Consider the following 17417-nt stretch of genomic DNA (forward strand, 5'->3'; position numbering starts at 1 on the left):
CTAGGCCGGGGGGCTGGCAGACCCAGCAGTGGCAGGTGTTAAGTGGGGGGATGCTGCTTGCTGCAGGTGCCAGTGACATTTGAAGAGGTGGCCTTGTATTTCACCCCAGCAGAGTGGATTCTGCTTTGAGTCGCAGAGGGAGCTGTACAGCGATGTCGTGCAGGAGAATTACAGGAACGTTGGCTTGCTGGGGAAGGCTCAGGTATTAGCTGCTGTTTACTCTCTGGGCTGGCTGGGTCAGCTTAAACTCAAGGCTCTTGCCTGGCTCCTTTGGCCAGTGTCTGCTCTCCCGATAATCTGTGCGGGAGACTGTCTTTCCCATGTCAGTGGGGCTAATCATACTTCCTCAGAGTGCCCGTTCACACTCTGTCACAGAGTCACCGGAGCAATGCTCTGGAACTACTGCCTACGAAGCCAGTCAGGACTCTGGGGGAGCCTCCTCTCTCTGAGCAGCTTTGACCTTCCTTGGTCTGACCAGGAGCATTCAGCATCCCCTGCCCCACTGTGTGCTTCCTGCAGTGAGTCTGCCCAGGCAGGGCTCTTGGGGAACCCTGCACCTCAACTCCACAGTCAGCAGTGACTCTCAGCCAGCTGGTAAAACAGAAGGTTTATTAGTCACCAGGAACACAGTATAGAACAGAAATTGTTAGCACAGAAATTGGTGACTTTCAACCAAGTCCATCTTGTGGGGCAGGGGAGCCCAGAGCCCCAAGCCAGCTGAGACTGACTTGCTTCCAATTGCCTCACCCCTGCCCTGCCCGTTGCTGCTGCTCTGGTGTTTGCAAGAGTCACCTAATCGTGTCTCCCTCCTGGGTCTCAGGTTATGTAGTGGTGGCCACAGCAAACATGCAGGCAGCTGGAATAATCCTCACAAAAGTCACACACGCTTATTCCCATCACCTAGACATTGGTGCAATACACAGGGAAACTGAGGCACACACAGCATTCATGCAAAACAGTAAGATTCACATACAACATAACAAGGGAAAATCCCCACTTCATCACACACCCAATTATTAAGAAATGGATTTCCATAAGGTCGCACAGGAAATCTGATAGTCAGAAACTGATTGCAGGTGTTCTGGCTGCCAGGCCAACATACATGTCTTCCTTAAGAAATGATTGACGTCTTGTTTTCTCCCCTGCAGGCAGATGGAACAGAAGAACACGCTGAGTGTCTCAGATCCCCAGGGCTCTGAGGACATGTAGCTCCTGAGAGGCCCCTGCACAAGTATAGAGGCTTTAACCCATTCCTCACAACATCAGTGAATGAAGGGAAATACTGGGATCCCAGCAAAGCAGCTGTGAGCTTCTCAATTCCATCCTGTCTCATCTCTCTGGCTGTGTGGGGTGATGATACTCTCAGTGAGTCATGGACCCACTGTGCCACTGAGCTGGCCTCTCTCAGCGTGTCCTTTCATAGTCAGAAGAAGTCCAGCTATAACTAAGTGAAAGCCCCAGGGATCTACTCTTTCCTAACTTTCTGGGCATCAGTAATGATGGGAGCAGGAAGCAGACAGTTGAACTCATCATTCGCCTGGGGTAGAGCTGTGAACCCCAATTACGTTATAAGAGGCTTAGCCTCCTGCTGTGTAAATTCTACCTTGCAGCCAGGGAAGCTCTGCTCATTAATCATATTATCATGAGTGCTGGGTGTGCAGAGGAAGGAGGCTGCATTTTTCAGAAGGAAGAAATTGGAACATGGAGATGTGCTGAGACTATTTCTGAAGCATTTGTTCCAGTCTTGGCACTCCTACAGGGGAAGGAGAGGGGGCTGTTGGAAGCTTTATTCCACCTACCTCTTCAACCAAGATTACTACCTTCTGCCTCCACCCCAGTCTCTGGACTTCAGTGCCCTGCCACGGCTTCCTCTTTTTCAATGCCACCTTGCCCTCTCCTCTCTCCCCCCTGGCCCCCACCCACCATGTTCCTTCCCTTGCTGAATGGATCTCACACAGCTGCTCCAACCCACCCAGGTTGTACAAATCATCCAGCATAGTGACCCCTGCACCCTTATCCAATTTGCGAAGATAGTCTCCCATCCTTATGGTGACTTCCATGTAGGTCACCCCCAGGGTGTTTTGCAGACCCCAAAATATTTTCCTATACATGTCAGGTATCAGTTCAAACTTAAGCAGCAAAGCTCGTATGAACAGTTCATAATCCCCAGTCTCCATACCTTCCATCTGGCTGTACGGTTCTCTAGCTTTGGGACTGAGTGGGGCGGGGGTGGTAAGACAGCAGTGCTGATCCACAGGTTTAAGCCTTCTCAAAGGCAGTGAAGCAGGCATCTATATCCCCTCCCTCCTTAAACTGGGGCAATGATTTGGAGCCTAGGTTCCCTGCAGGATTGGCATCTCGGAGTCTTTCCCTACTTACCCCTTGGTGAGTCCTCATGCCTCTCCACTCCTCCATCTCCCATTCATGGTTACGCTGCTTCTCCTGCTGTTCTGCCTCGTGCTTTCGCTGCCTCTCACTATCCTCTAGCCTTTGTTGCTCCAGCTGTGGCTCCTTTGCTTTCAGCTCCAACTCCATCCGCGTCAGATCTATGGACAGGGAACCAGGTCATGAAGACACCCTTCTGGATGGGTAGCTGGATCTTGTGGACGCCCTGCTGCCAACTCCAGCTGCTCCCTCTGCTGTTCCCGCACCTCCTTCTAGCCCCGTTTGAGTCTGGAACCTGCTTCTTAGACTTATCATCCTTCTCCAGCTGTACCATGATGAGCCTCGCAATGCTCCACCTTCTCTCCATGCAGGTCTGTGATGGTTTTATGCCATTTCCTCATTATTCCCTCTAGTAGGCCCCTTATGGCAAGATGCCTCTGGTGCCTTCTGCAACCATCTGCCAGGTGCATTTGGTAACCATTCAACTGCTGCCATCATCTGCCACAGATCCACAGGCAGGTGAGAAATGAGGTGAGGAATCAGGCCCTTTTAAATACTCAAGAGCTTGCTACAGAAAGTGAACCAGCCTTTTCAGCTCTCCGGTGATGGGGCCTTTCTGGGACCCCTGGCTGGGGAAAGCATGACAGAGCATCTCGTCCCCAGGGGCTAAGCTCCAGGGACGGTGCTGCCATGTGACGCTGGGGAGCTCCAATCCATTAAGCCTCAGACAGCTGGGAGCAGTGCTTGCTTCTCCCAGCTAGCTCTGAGGGGGCTAGAGCAGAGGTCTTCATGGCACTGTAGTGAGCACAGCACCGTGAGCTCCTGGCCTAGCCCCCTGTGTTCCCAGACATGGCCCCCAGGGTGGCCAGGAACCCACCACACAGGGTGAAGCCATGGAGCAGAGGGAGGAAGGGAGATTGGTCAGCTTGGCTCGAGCACGTGAATGAAGGCCATCTGACTTCCAAAGGACTGCTCCAAGCCCAGGGTAGTAAGATTTAAAATACAGAGGATTCCCCTCTAGGCAAAACTTTAAAGTATTAAAAAAAAAAAAAAAAAAAAAAACAACCAGGAATAAACCTCCCTTTTAGCATAGAGAAAATTCACAAGCTAAAACAAAAGAGAATCTAATGCATTTTCTTGCTATTACTATTCCTGTAATATTAGATGCATCATTTCAGTAAGAGCTGGATTACGTGATTTTTTTTTATTTTTTTTTTCTTCGAGAGGACAACAACACAGAGCTCAAAGCAAAAACCTTCTCCCACAGATCTGAAAGTATCTTCTCCCCTATATTGGTACTTTTGGTCCGGTGCCAACCGGTTATTTGAGCTTCTTAACCCTTTACAGGTAAAGGAGGATTTTATGCTTCCCTGAGCTGTATGTTCATGACAGGGCCTTTCTCTGCTTGATCTACTTTGTTCCCCAGGTCAGGGCTGGCTCCATCCAGCCTCTCCACCTTCGTGGTGCCTGGCATCTCCCACCTTAGCACAGCTTGGGAGTGGAGCCTATAGGTGGCAGATCCTCCCTCCCCCTGCCCAGCACCTGCCCTCTGAGGGATGGGGAGAAGGCCAGTGTGGGGTGCTGCAGAGACAGAGGGTTCTCTGGGGGGGCACAGCTATGGTGAGAAAAGAGACACCTACACCCTGGGAAGGGAAGGTGACCCCTGCTGTATAGGAGCTGCCTCCCCCAGGGAGGGAAAGGGGCTTCTGCTTTATAAGGGCTGACCCCCCCCCCATGATGGGATCCCTGGGGTACAAGCTGGAAGTAGGGTGCCACTCTGCCACCTTAACTCTCCAGCCTGGGCTGTCTCTCAGGATGCTTTGCTATTATCACTCAGCACCACAGCAGGTGCAGCCCTACACCAGCTAGACTGCATGAAGACACCCAAAGCCTCTCATGAATCACACAGTGAAAGGCATCAGCCAATTCCCCCTGGCTCCCCGACCTTGCACCCCTGAGCTGTATTGCCCTGCCCTGGGCAGGGCCTGACCACTGTAAGTTTATTATCCAGTCCGCCCCTCCCTCAGTGCGCTGCAGCTTTTGTATCTGAGCTGAGGTTTCCCAAGCACTTCAAGCAAAACACAGTGTTTTATGTAAAATGTAAAACAGGATTATTAGCTACAGAAAGATTGATTTTTAGGTGATAGGCATAAGGACAGATGGTTTCCAATAAAAATAAAGCACACAACCTAAATTGTAAACCTTTTTGCAGTAGGCAGTATTTAGATGAAGCAGTGTTTTCACCCCACTGGATGTTACAATACACAGACTTCCCCCTGAAGCCTGGACCAGTCTTCTCAGATGATTTGTCTTCTCAGTGTCCCAGTTATTTCCAGCATAAGTGGAGGAGGAGCCCAAGGCATGCTGCCACTGTTACCTATTTTATATCCTTAGCCTTATCCATGTGCCTAGGAGATGCTTGCCCAGACATGGCCTGGTGGGCTTCACTGAGTCATTGGGTTGAGCAATCCCCCGGTGTGGTCTTGTACTACTGAGTCATGGGGTTGAAGAGTCCCCATTGTGTGATGCTTGCTCAACTGTCATTGAATTATAAATCCCTTAACTACAACTCCCCTGCTGATTAATGGTTGTGGAGCACCCCCTGGGAGTAGTTCACCTTCTTTGTATGTCCCTAACAAACTTACAACATCTCTTAGGAACAACCATACAGCACAATCTGATAATTTGATACATACTAATGATATACACATTTGGATAGAACAATGGGTTTCAGCAGATCTCTTACAGGGCATGCTTTGTCTGAAACATATAATCATATGACAATGGTGAATATGGGGGTCCAGGGTGCTGCTTTGAGGCACAGAATGCCCAAGGAGAGGAAGGGCCTTTCACTCTATAGGGACATCTGGGTGACATCCCCTTGCTCCCCTCCCCTTCCCCAGTCACTGCCGCCCACAGAGCAGGGCTCCAGGAGGACCCACCCACCCACTGCCAAGGCCACATCTGGGGAGATTTGAAAAGTGCCCCCCTCCCAGTGGCACCTGTTGCAGACTCCAATAGACTCCAACAGGAGAGCCCCTTTGCACAAAGTCCAGGGAACATTAGCTGACTGGTGGGATGCTAGTATCTTTTCAGTCAACTTTTTAACCTGAGCAGGATTTCTCAGATCCGGATACTCACCTATTCTTAACCAGCCAACAATTTATTAATGCACCCAGAACCACATTAATACATAGTAAGCAGTTCAACCTTAAATGTCGACACAATTGCCTGGATGTGCTATACACACAATACAGTCCCACAAGCAGTGCTCCCAGACTAGAGTTGCGGTTCAGCAGTTATACCAGGGAACAATGCAAGTTTACTTACAATCATCAATTCTCAGTTATTTAGTATCTCCCGCATTGCTCACACTGCCCAGGTGCACTTTCCTGAGGTGCGTTGAAGGGGGTAGTTACTTCTCTTTGACTACGTTGGTCCAAAAGGGACAGGGTTAGAATATTAAAAGCAATGGCTTAAAACAATTCATTTCAACCTCTCTGAAGTGAATTTGCTTAGACTTATAAAGGAGTTAAAATCTAACATATGGCTATCATAGACAATTAGGGTTGGAAGAGCCCTCAGGAGGTATCTAGTCCAACCCCCTGCTCAAAGCAGGACCAATCCCCAACTAAATCATCCCAGCCAGGGCTTTGTCAAACTGGGCCTTAAAAACCTCCAAGGATGGAGATCCCACCTTCTCCCTAGGGAACCCATTCCAGTGCCTCACCACCCTCCTAGTGAAATAGTTTTTCCTAATATCCAACCTAAACCTCCCCCACTGCAACTTGAGACCATTGCTCCTTGTTCTGTCATCTGCCACCACTGAGAACAGCCGAGCTCCATCCTCTTTGGAACCCCTCCTTCAGGTAGTTGAAGGCTCCTATCAAATCCCCCCTTTTCGCTCCTAAATAAACCCAGTTGCCTCAGCCACTCCTTGTAAGTCATGTGCCCCAGCCCCCCTAATCATTTTTGTTCCCCTCCGCTGGACTCTCTCCAATTTGTCCACATCTTTTCTGTAGTGGGGGGCCCAAAACTGGATGCAGTACTCCAGATGTGGCCTCACCAGTGCTGAATAGAGGGGAATAATCACTGCCCTCTGTTTAGGCAAGAGTTAAAAATTCAGTTAGCAGCTGAGACAAACACGTGACTAATATAGCCCTTCTGCCCATCAGAATTGGCAGCAACAAGGGCCGGGTTCAGTATCTAGGGGTTCCATTTCAATAACACAATGCAAAACACTCAACTCCCCACCCAGTGACCTGGGACAATTATATAGCACCCCCTTGGGTGCCTCTAAGAGGCAATACTTCCCCTCTTGCAGGCACAAAGTCTGAGTGTAGCAAGATCCTTTTAATAAAGGAGGGAAACGTTGTGGCATTATGTTGGGGAAGCACCAAAAAACAGGATTCATAACACAAACCATGGGCAAAAGCCCCACCCCCAAGTAAGTTTGGCAGTGTCCTTAAGTCTAGTAACCTCACAGTCACCCTCAGGCTACGTCTACACTACAGCATAAAATCGAAATTACTAAAACCGGTTTTATAAAACCGATATTATAAAATCGATTTCATGGGTCCACACTAGGGCACATTAATTCGGTGGTGTGCGTCCATGATCCTAGGCTACCATCGATTTCTGGAGCGGTGCACTCTGGGTAGCTACATTAAAGGAATGAGACCAATAACTTTGATTTCCGTCCACACTAACCTTAAATCGATATAGTAATATCGATTTTAGGGTTAATCCTCTAGTTGGGGAGGAGTACAGAAATCGATTTTAAGAGCCCTTAAAATCGATTTAAAGTGCCTTGTAGTGTGGATGGGTACAGAGTTAAATCGATTTAATGCTGTTTAAATCGATTTAACTGTGTAGTGTGGACCAGGCCTCACTCACAGTTTCTGTCTTTGGTCAGTGCAGCCCCCAGAGTTCAGAAGTTCATCTGCAGAGTTTACCTCCCAGACTGGGTGGAAGTGGGGGGAGGTATGGAGGGCAGCTTACATGCTCCACTGCTCAGGTCAACGGTCGATTGCCGTATTTCTCAGCAGGGTTCTGCTACAGTTTTCACCACCAGCTGCTTCTCTCCGCTAGCTATCCTGCTAGCTGCTCACCAATATGTCTTCAGGTCCCCACTTAACACAGCTCTCAGTAACTTTAGCTCTTTAGTCAATGCAGCTGTTAGCAGGGGAGCCCCAGTGCTGGCACACTCAGAACCACTTGCCCAAAGTAGGTCTAATGCTTAGACTTAGGAATCAGTGAGTTCAACTCTGCAGCATGTAACAAGACTCCTAATGGAGTCAAAATTAGCTTGTCATTGTATAGTGGAGAGCATCAAAGTACTGTTTAGGGCCCTCCAAAGGGGCCCATACTACCAGGTACACATACCTGTCCCCAGCCTCTCTCTCAGTTCACTGGATTCTGGAACCCATGTCCCTGCCTAGCAAGTGTTACTTAGTTGAGGGCGAGTCCCTCTCATAAAATGCCAAGTACAGTTCTATGTCCTTGATCCCATAATCAGGATAACAACACTTTATTACTCCTGCTCCAATAACAAAGGGACTAGGGGTCCCACAGCAGCCAACGTGACCATTTGGGCAAGTCATCCCTCCATGGGAGTGGCCATGCAACCAAGATCAGCCCCTGAAGTCCTTTTCCACCGCTCACCACCAGATGTCAGGGTAGAGCTCATTCTGACTGTTTACACTAACAAGCAGACATACCAGAGGCCCAAGGACAGTGGCAGCTGTAAACACTTGATAGACTTACATAGTCAGATGTTCACCCAGTAACTCGACCTCTCGGTAAGAAAGAACAGTACAAACCTCTGCCACAGCTCTCTGGGTATCTGTGAACACTCACCTCACCCGACCCCTTCTCCTTAAGGTGGTCATAGATAATTGATATAATCCAAATAGTTTTGTGCGTATGTCTGCTCCTGTCATTATCATGGTCTCTCTCTCTCTGAAACAATGTTTGTCTCCGTAAGTACAAGATAAATACAAATTAAATTGTAAGAAAAATGTATTTAATTGGTCATTGTAGGACCATACTTTTGAAGCTGTTTATCAGTTTTCCTGGTACAGTGAATAAACCCCTTCAGTATTGTTTGTGCCTGTCTGATTCTTGGGGAAAAGAATCTCCTTGCTTCACACCTTGATCTGCTGGCAATGCTCCTACTAATGCAACCCAATATGCCATTAGCCTTCTGGCAACAAGGGCGCACAATTGACTAACATCCAGCTTCTCGTCCACTGTAATCCCCAGGTCCTTTTCTGCAGAACTGCCACTTCACCAGTCAGTCCCCAGCCTGTAGCAGTGCATGGGATTCTTTCATCCTAAGTGCAGGACTCTGCACTTGTCCTTGTTGAACCTCGTCAGATTTCTTTTGGCCCAATCCTCCAATTTGCCTAGGTCACTCTGGACCGTATCCCTACCCTCCAGTGTATCTACCTCTCCCCCCAGCTTCGTGTCATCCACGAACTTGCTGAGGGTGCAATCCATCCCACCATCCAGATCATTGATGAAGATGTTGAACAAAACCAGCCCCAGGACCGACCTGTGGGGCACTCTGCAGTTAACTAGACATGGAGCCATTGATCACTACCTGTGGAGCCCGACAATCTAGCCAGCTTTCTATCCACCTGATAGGCCATTCATCCAGCCCATGCTTCTTTAACTTGCTGGCAAGAATACTGTGGGAGACCATATCAAAAGCTTTGCTAAAGTCAAGGTATATCACATCCACCACTTTTCTCCATATCCACAGAGCCAGTTATTTCATCATAGAAGGCAGTCAGGCTGGTGAAGCATGACTTGCCCTTGGTGAATTCATGCTGACTGTTCCTGATCACCTTCCTCTCCTACAAGAGCTGCAGAATGGATTCCTTGAGGACCTGCTCCATGATTTTTCCAGGGACTGAGGTGTAGTTCCCTGGATTATTATTCTCCCCTTTTTTAAAGATGGGCACTATATTTTCCTTTTTCCAGTCATCCAGGACCTCCCCCAATAGCCATGAGTTTTCAACGATAATGTCCAATGGCTCTGCAATCACATCAGCCAATTCTCTCAGGGCCCTCAGATGCATTGCATCTGGCCCCATGGACTTGTGCATGTCCAGCTTTTCTAAATCGTCCTTAACCTGTTCTTTCACCACAGAGGGCTGGACCTCCTCCCCATACTGTGTTGCCCAGTGCAGCGGTCTGGGAGTTGACCTTTTCTGAGAAGACCTAGGCAAAAAAAGCATTGAGTACTTCAGCTTTTTCCAAACCATCAGTCACTAGGTTGCCTCCCCAATTCAGTAAGGGTCCCACACTTTCCCTGACCACCTTCTTGTTGCTAACATACCTGTAGAAACCCTTCTTGTTACCCTTCACATCCCTTGCTAGCTGCAACTCCAATCGTACTTTGGCCTTCGCTGATTACACCCCAGTAGGCTCGAGCGATATTTTTATACTTCTGTCTAGTGAGGTCTCACTAGGGAGCATAGACTCAGCAAAATAACTCACAAGAATTGATATTAAGAACAGAAGGGGAAATATAATCTTTGAGATGGGATCTCCATTTTTCCTCTTGGCACTGAAATTGGGGAGAGTCCTTTCCACACAGCTGCTCCAGGAGTCGCTCACATTTAGGATTCTGCTGCTTCTTGTGTTGGGCTTAGTCAACTTTCCTAAGCACCTGGTGACCTCCGTTTACATGTCCTGGTTTCAGGGCTCATCGGAGGGGGGCCACTCTCTGATTCCCAATGGACACATGCCAAGGGAGTGCTTAGGTTTTAGCTCTTTAATTTCTTTGTCGTTTCCATGGGTATCCAGTAGATGGTGCTGGTGTATAACAGCTTTCTTCAATCCTTTTCTTATCGGAGGCATTTTAAGTTTGATTCATTTCAAGGATTGTATTTCATTACCTGCCCGTGCTATCATTTGGGATCCTCCTCCTAAGTAATTTTTCTTAATATCCCAAAGTTCTACCCTGGTTGATATCTTTCAACATTTCTCTGTCCTTGTGCCAGACAAAGCCTATCAGAGCCGTAGGGCGAATCGGGGCGACTGCTCTGGGCCCTGTCCTGATGGGTGGTGGTTGAACCACCATTTTGGGAAGACAAGCCTGCCAGCCTCGCCCCTTCTGCCCAAGGCTCTGCCCCCCCCCCCCACCGGAGCTCCAAAACCCCTTCCCACCCTGTAAAAGGAGAAGCCCTGACTCTGAGGGGGCCCCACGACCGGAGAAGCCCGGCCCGCCCACTCCAACCACAGCGGGCTGAGCCTCTGTCACCAGCCCCCCGACCCACCCCATCCCACCCAAGCGCCAAGCTGAGCTGCTGGCCTCCCCACCCCTGAGCCCCCCTTTCCCTCGTCAGAGTCGGGCCAAGCCGCCAGCTTCCCTGAGAGCCAGGCAAGGCCGAGCCCCTGGCCTTCCCCAGCACTGGGCCAGCCCCAGCGGCAAGCTGGGCTGGGCTGGGCTGAGCCATCAGCTTCCCCCAGCACCATGCCGAGTGCTGTGCCTCGAGTGCCTGCCGGGCTGAGTCAGGCAGAGTCGGGGCCAGGCCGAGCCGCCATCCCCCTAGCGCCAGCTCCTCCTGCCCCTGAAGGCCACACTCCCCACACTGAGCTGCCGGCCCCAGCAACCAGCCGAGCCTGCTCCGTCCACTGGCTGCTGGTTCTCCACGTCCCTCCTCACTCCCTCGTCCCAAGGAGGAGGGATGCAGCAAGTAGTGGGGATGGGAGGTAGTGTGGAGTGGAGGAGGTGGTGGGGGTCTCGGGGAAGGACTGGGGCCACCGCAGCCCAGGTGTCTGGCCGTGGGTCGGCGGCAGCACCATGGAAGGCCAGTGCGATTGGCCAGCGCGGTTGATCCCGGAAGAGACAAATCTATCACTTCTGCCCCGGGCCCCACATCCCCCTAGGGATGGCCCTGTTGCCTATTATTCTCGAGTGCAACAGTTATTTACAATTAAAACCAATGAACCCCTTATAATCTTCTCAAGTTGGAGGACAGACTCTGCAGTCTTTGCTTATACAAAAGCATTTCACGTTATTTAGGACTTACAACAGAAAAGCTTTTTGTAGCTCGAACGTTTCCTCCCTCACCAACAGAAGTTGGTCCAATAAAAGATACTACCTCCCCCACTTTGTCTCTCTAAGGCCTGGTCTACACGATTTTAGGTCGAATTTAGCAGTGTTACCTTGATTTAACCCTGGATCCGTCCACACGACGAAGCCTTTTTTTTTTATTTAAAAGACTCTTTAAATTGATTTCTTACTCCACCTCCGACGAGGGGATTAGCGCTGAAATCGGCCTTGCCAGGTCGAATTTGGGGTAGTGTGGACTCAGTTGGACAGTATTGGCCTCCAGGAGCTATCCAAGAGTGCTCCATTGTGACCGCTTTGGACAGCACTCTCAACTCAGATGCACTGGCCAGGTAAATAGGAAAAGCCCTGCAAACTTTTGAATTTAGTTTCCTGTTTGGCTAGCGTGGCGAGCTGGTCAGCACAGGTGACCATGAAGAGCTCATCAGCAGAGGTGACCATGGAGTCCCAGAATCGCAAAAGAGCTCCAGCATGGACCATACAGGAGGTACTGGATCCGATCGCTGTATGGGGAGACAAATCCGTGCTAGCTGAACTCTGTTGCAGTAAAGGAAATGCCAAAACATTTGAAAAAGTCTTCAAGGGCATGAAGAACAGAGGCTATAACAGGGACCCACAGCAGTGCCACATGAAAATTAAGGACCTAAGGCAAGCCTACCAAAAAAACAGAGAGGCAAATGGCCACTCCGGGTCAGAGCCCCGAATATGCTGCTTCTATAATGAGCTGCATGCCATTCTAGGGGGTGCAGCCACCAGTACCCCAACCCTGTGCTTTGACCCCATAAATGGACTAGGACACAACACGGAAGCAGTTTTGGGGGACAAGGAAGATGATGATGAGGAAGTTGAAGATAGCTCACAGCAAGGAAGCGAAGAAACCAGTTTCCCCAGCAGCCAGGATCTTTTTCTCACCCTGGACCTGGAGCCAGTAACCCCTGAACCCACCCAAGGCTCCCTCCCAGGCCCGCCAGGCAGAGAAGGGACCTCTGGTGAGTGTACCTTTGTAAATATTAGACATGGTTTAAAAGCAAGCATGTTTAATGATTAATTTGCCCTGGCATTCGCAGCCAGTACAGCTGCTGGAAAAGTCTGTTAACGTGTCTGGGGATGGAGCGGAAATCCTCCAGGGACATTTCCATAAAGCTTTCCTGGATGTACTCCCAAAGCCTTTGCAAAAGGTTTCTGGGGAGGGCAGCCTTATTCCATCCTCCATGGGAGGACACTTTACCACACCAGGCCAGCAGCATGTAGTTGGGAATCATTGCAGAACAAAGCATTGCAGCATATGGTCCCGGGGTTTGCTGGCATTCAAACAACATCCATTCTTTATCTCTCTGTTATCCTCAGGAGAGTGATATCATTCACAGTCACCTGGTTGAAATAGAGTGGTTTTATTAAGTGGACATTCAGAGATGCCTGTTCCTGCTGGGCTGTTTTCCTGTGGCTGAACAGAAATGTTCCCTGATGCTAGCCACGTGGTGTGGGGAGGGCTGAAGCCATCAAAATGCGACCTTGTAACGAAAGCACATGTGCTATGTAATGTTAACAGCAAGGTTTACTGTGAAAGAGTGTAGCCATTGTTCTATAAAATGTGTCTTTATAACTACCACTCTCCCTTTTTTTTCCTCCACCAGCTGCATATGTTTCTCCTTCCCAGAGGCTAGCAAAGATTAGAAGGCAAAAAAACGCACTTGGGAGGAAATGTTCTCTGAGCTCATGCTGTCCTCCCACTTTTACAGAGCACAGCAGAACGCATGGAGGCAGATAATGTCAGAGTGCAGGAAAGCACAATATGAATGCGAGGAGAGGTGGTGGGCTGAAGAGAGTAAGTGGCGGGCTGAAGATGATAGGTGGCATCAGCTTGCTGACAGAAGTCAGGAGTCAATGCTCAGGCTGCTGGACCATCAAACTCATATGCTCCAGCGTATGGTTGAGCTGCAGGAAAGGCAGCAGGAGCACAGACCACCACTACAGCACCTGTGTAACCAACCGCCCTCCTCCCCAAGTTCCATAGCCTCCTCACCCAGATGCCCAAGAACGCGGTGGGGGGGCATCCGGCCATCTAGCCACTCTACACCAGAGGATTGCCCGAGCAATAGAAGGCTGGCCTTCAATAAGTTTTAAAGATTTTAAGTTTTAAAGTGCAGTGTGACCTTGTCCTTCCCTCCTCCCCCACCCCTCCCAGGCTACCTTGGCAGTTAACACTCTATTTGTGTGATGAATTAATAAAGAACGCATGAATGTGAAGCAACAATGACTTTATTGCGTCTGCAAGTGGTGATTGAAGAGGGGACGGGAGGATGGTTAGCTTACAGGGAAGTAGAGTGAACCAAGGGGGGGGTGGGGCTTCATCAATGAGAAACAAACAGAACTTTCACACCATAGCCTGGCCAGTCATGAAACTGGTTTTCAAAGGTTCTTTGTTGCGCACCACACTCTCCTATACTCTTCTAACCGCCCTGGTGTCTGGCTGCATGTAATCAGCGGCCAGACAATTTGCCTCAACCTCCCACCCTGCCATAAACATCTTCCCCTTACTCTCACAAATATTGTGGTTCACACAGCAAGCAGTAATAACAATGGGAATATTGGTTTCGCTGAGGTCTTTCTGAGTCAGTAAACTGCTCCAGCGCACTTTTAAACATCCAAATGCACGTTCTACCACCATTCTGCACTTGCTCAGCCTATAGTTGAACAGCTCCTAATTACCGTCCAGGCTGCCTGTGTACGGCTTCATGAGCCATGGCATTAAGAGGTAAGCTGGGTCCCCAAGGATAACTATAGGCATTTCAACATCCCCAGTGGTTGTTTTCTGGTCTTGGAAGAAAGTCCCTTCCTGCAGCTTTTGAAACAGATGAGAGTTCCTGAAGATGCAAGCATCATGTACCTTTCCCGGCCATCCCACGTTGATGTTGGTGAAACATCCCTTGTGATCCACCAGTGCTTGCAGCAGCATTGAAAAGTACCCCTTGCAGTTTATGTACTCACTGGCTTGGTGCTCTGGTGCCAAGATAGGGATATGCGTTCCATCTATCGCCCCACAACAGTTAGGGAATCCCATTTCAGCAAAGCCATCCACTATCGCCTGCACATTTCCCAGAATCACTATCCTTGATATCAGCAGCGCTTTGATTGTGTTGGCTGCTTGGATCATAGCAGCCCCCACAGTAGATTTTCCCACTCCAAATTGATGCCTGACTGACCAGGTGTTGCAAGCTTCCACAGGGCTATCACCACTCGCCTGTGAACTGTGAGGGCTGCTCTCATCTTGGTATTCTGGTGCTTCAGGGCAGGGGAAAGCAAGTCACAAAGTTCCATGAAAGTGCCCTTACGCATGCGAAAGTTTCGCAGCCACTGGGAATCATCCCAGACCTGCAACACTATGCGGTCCCACCAGTCTGTGCTTGTTTCCCGGGCCCAGAATCTGCATTCCAAGGCATGAACCTGCCCCATTAACACCATGATGTGCACATTGCTGGGGCCCGTACTTTGTGAAAAGTCTATGTCCTCATCACTCTCATTATCGCACTGCTGTCACCTCCTCTCCTGGTTTTGCTTTGGCAGGTTCTGGTTCTGCATATACTGCAGGATAATGCACTTGGTGTTTACAGTGCTCAGAATTGCCGTGGTGATCTTAGCGGGCTCCATGTTCCCCGTGCTATGGCGTGTGTGCTGAAAAAAGGGGCAAGACAATTGTCTGCCGTTGCTCTGACAGAGGGAGGGGCGACTGATGACATGGCTTACAAGGAATTAAAATTAACAAAGCGAGTGGCTTTGCACCAAGGAGAAACATAAACAACTGTCACACAGAATGTCCCCCTCAAGGACTGAACTCAAAACCCTGGGTTTAGCAGGCCGTTGATTTCATGGCAGGAGGAAGGGGGGAAGCAAATGAATATAAAACAAATCAGGTCCATTTCTTGTTTTGATCCACTTCATCTATCTTTTACATCTTAGGCTGGCAGCAGATGGTGCAGTACGACTGCTAGCCATCGTCATCTCCTGGGTGCTCGGCAGAAGATGGTGCAGTACGACTGCTAGCCATCGTCATCTCCTGGGTGCTCGGCAGAAGATGGGAATGACCTGGCTGAGTCACTCCCATGTCTGCCCAGGTGCTCTGACCAACCTCCCTGAGGTCGGCTAAAAGAGCACCCAGGAGTACAATGATGACAGATACCAGTCGTAATGCACTGTCTGCTGCCAAAAGGCAATGAGTTGCTGCTGTGTAGCAATGCAGTCCCACGTCTGCCAGAACCCAGGAGACGTATGGTGACGGTGAGCTGAGTGGGCTCCATGCTTGCCGTGGTATGGCGTCTGCACAGGTAACCCAGGAAAAAAGGTGTGAAAAGATTGTCTGCCATTGCTTTCACAGAGAGAGGGAGGGAGGGTGGGAGAGGGGCGCCTGACGACATGTACCCAGAACCACCCGCGACAATGTTTTTTGCCCCATCAGACATTGGGATCTCAACCCAGAATTCCAATGGGCAGCAGAGACTGTGGGAACTGTGGGATAGCTAGCCACTGCTACCCACAGTGCAACGCTCTGGAAGTCGATGCTAGCTTCGGTACTGTGGACACAGTTCGCCAACTTAATGCACTTAGAGCATTTTGTGTGGGAACACACACAATCGACTGTATAAAAATGATTTCTAAAAAAAGACTTCTATAAATTCAACCTAATTTTGTAGTGTAGACATACCCTAATAGAACAAGAAACTTCTTCCACATACAGAAGGATATGGATCTGAATCACAAAGCAAACAAATGTGCAGATTCTAATTTGGGGTGAAAGATTATTCTCAGTCTATTTGATTTACAAGTGTAAGCAGAGTCAGGATGAGCGCTACCCTGAAATCTGGTGGTGAATTGTAGGGAATGTGGAAAGAATTCCAAGAATTTCAAAGAACGGGGAAAGATTTGCATTGGCATCTACCCTCCACTTAGCATAAGCCCACAGCAGACTGGGATGGTCATTTTAACAGCTCTGGGATCCCCAATTTCTTTGCTATTGGGGCAGGAAAAAAAAAGTTTGTCACCCTGATTGTGTGAATGGAGAGCTGTGGGACTGCTTTGTGACAGAGATGACTCAACCTCAGTTGGGTGGTACTTGCTAAACATGGGACATGGGTTTCAAAATCCCATGAAGGGAGAGAGGTTGGGACCTGGTGTGTGTACCTGATGGTATGGGCCTCTTGTGAGGGCCTGGAACACCAATTGCACATCTTCCTCTCTCCACTGTGGAATGTCAGAGTTGGTTTTTTTATTCCCTTAAGAATCCAGATACAGGTTATTGAGCTGAGCTCACTTTTGGCTAATAGTGCACTAGCACTGGGGCTCCCCTACTACGAGCTGAAATCACTGAGCTGAGAGCACTGAGTACTGTGCTAACTAGTGGGGGAGCCTGAAGCTATACTGTGGAACAGAGCAACTGGTGGAGTGGAGCAGTTTGTGGGGATGGCTGGAGCAGATCATGGGACAGCTGGTAGAGCAGAGGGGCTGGCACAGTGGAGTAGCTATGGGACAGGTGGAGCGGCCCACAGAGTGAGCCGAGCAGTTTGCAGGGAAAACTGGAGCAGCTCATGGGGCAGCTGGTGGAGTGGAGCAGTTTGTGAGGACGGCTGGAGGAGCAGAGTGGAGCGGCTGGTGAAGCAGAGCAGTTTGTGGAGAAGGTGGGAGCAGAACCCACGGAGAGGCAGGGCAGTTGGCCCTGGACCATGTAAGGTGCCCCTTTCTACCCAGGCTGGGGGGAGGGACCTCTGCAGATAGACTCTCGAACTTTGGGGCTGCACTGACCCAGGACAGAGACTTTTGGATTGTGGGACTTTTGGGACTGTGGGTGATTTGGGGGTTGCTGGACTCAAGAGCCCAGGAAAGAGGACACAGCCCAATTTCCTGGGGTGGGTCTTTGAACACGGTTTGGTCTATGAACTCTAGTTGAGGTGTTTTC

General features: G+C 49.6%; 1 long non-coding RNA gene across 1 annotated transcript; it reads right to left on the bottom strand.

Annotated features, from left to right (window-relative positions):
- Positions 1–658: 658 nt before the first annotated feature.
- LOC127037881 (uncharacterized) lies at positions 659–5809 on the bottom strand. Its single transcript, XR_007770505.1, has 3 exons — positions 5716–5809; positions 2380–2546; positions 659–1142 (listed from the first exon to the last, which is right to left on the bottom strand). It is a non-coding gene; the product is annotated as an uncharacterized LOC127037881 (long non-coding RNA).
- Positions 5810–17417: the final 11608 nt, after the last annotated feature.

This window comes from Gopherus flavomarginatus, chromosome 20 (assembly GCF_025201925.1).
Source record: "Gopherus flavomarginatus isolate rGopFla2 chromosome 20, rGopFla2.mat.asm, whole genome shotgun sequence".
Taxonomy (NCBI): domain Eukaryota; kingdom Metazoa; phylum Chordata; order Testudines; family Testudinidae; genus Gopherus; species Gopherus flavomarginatus.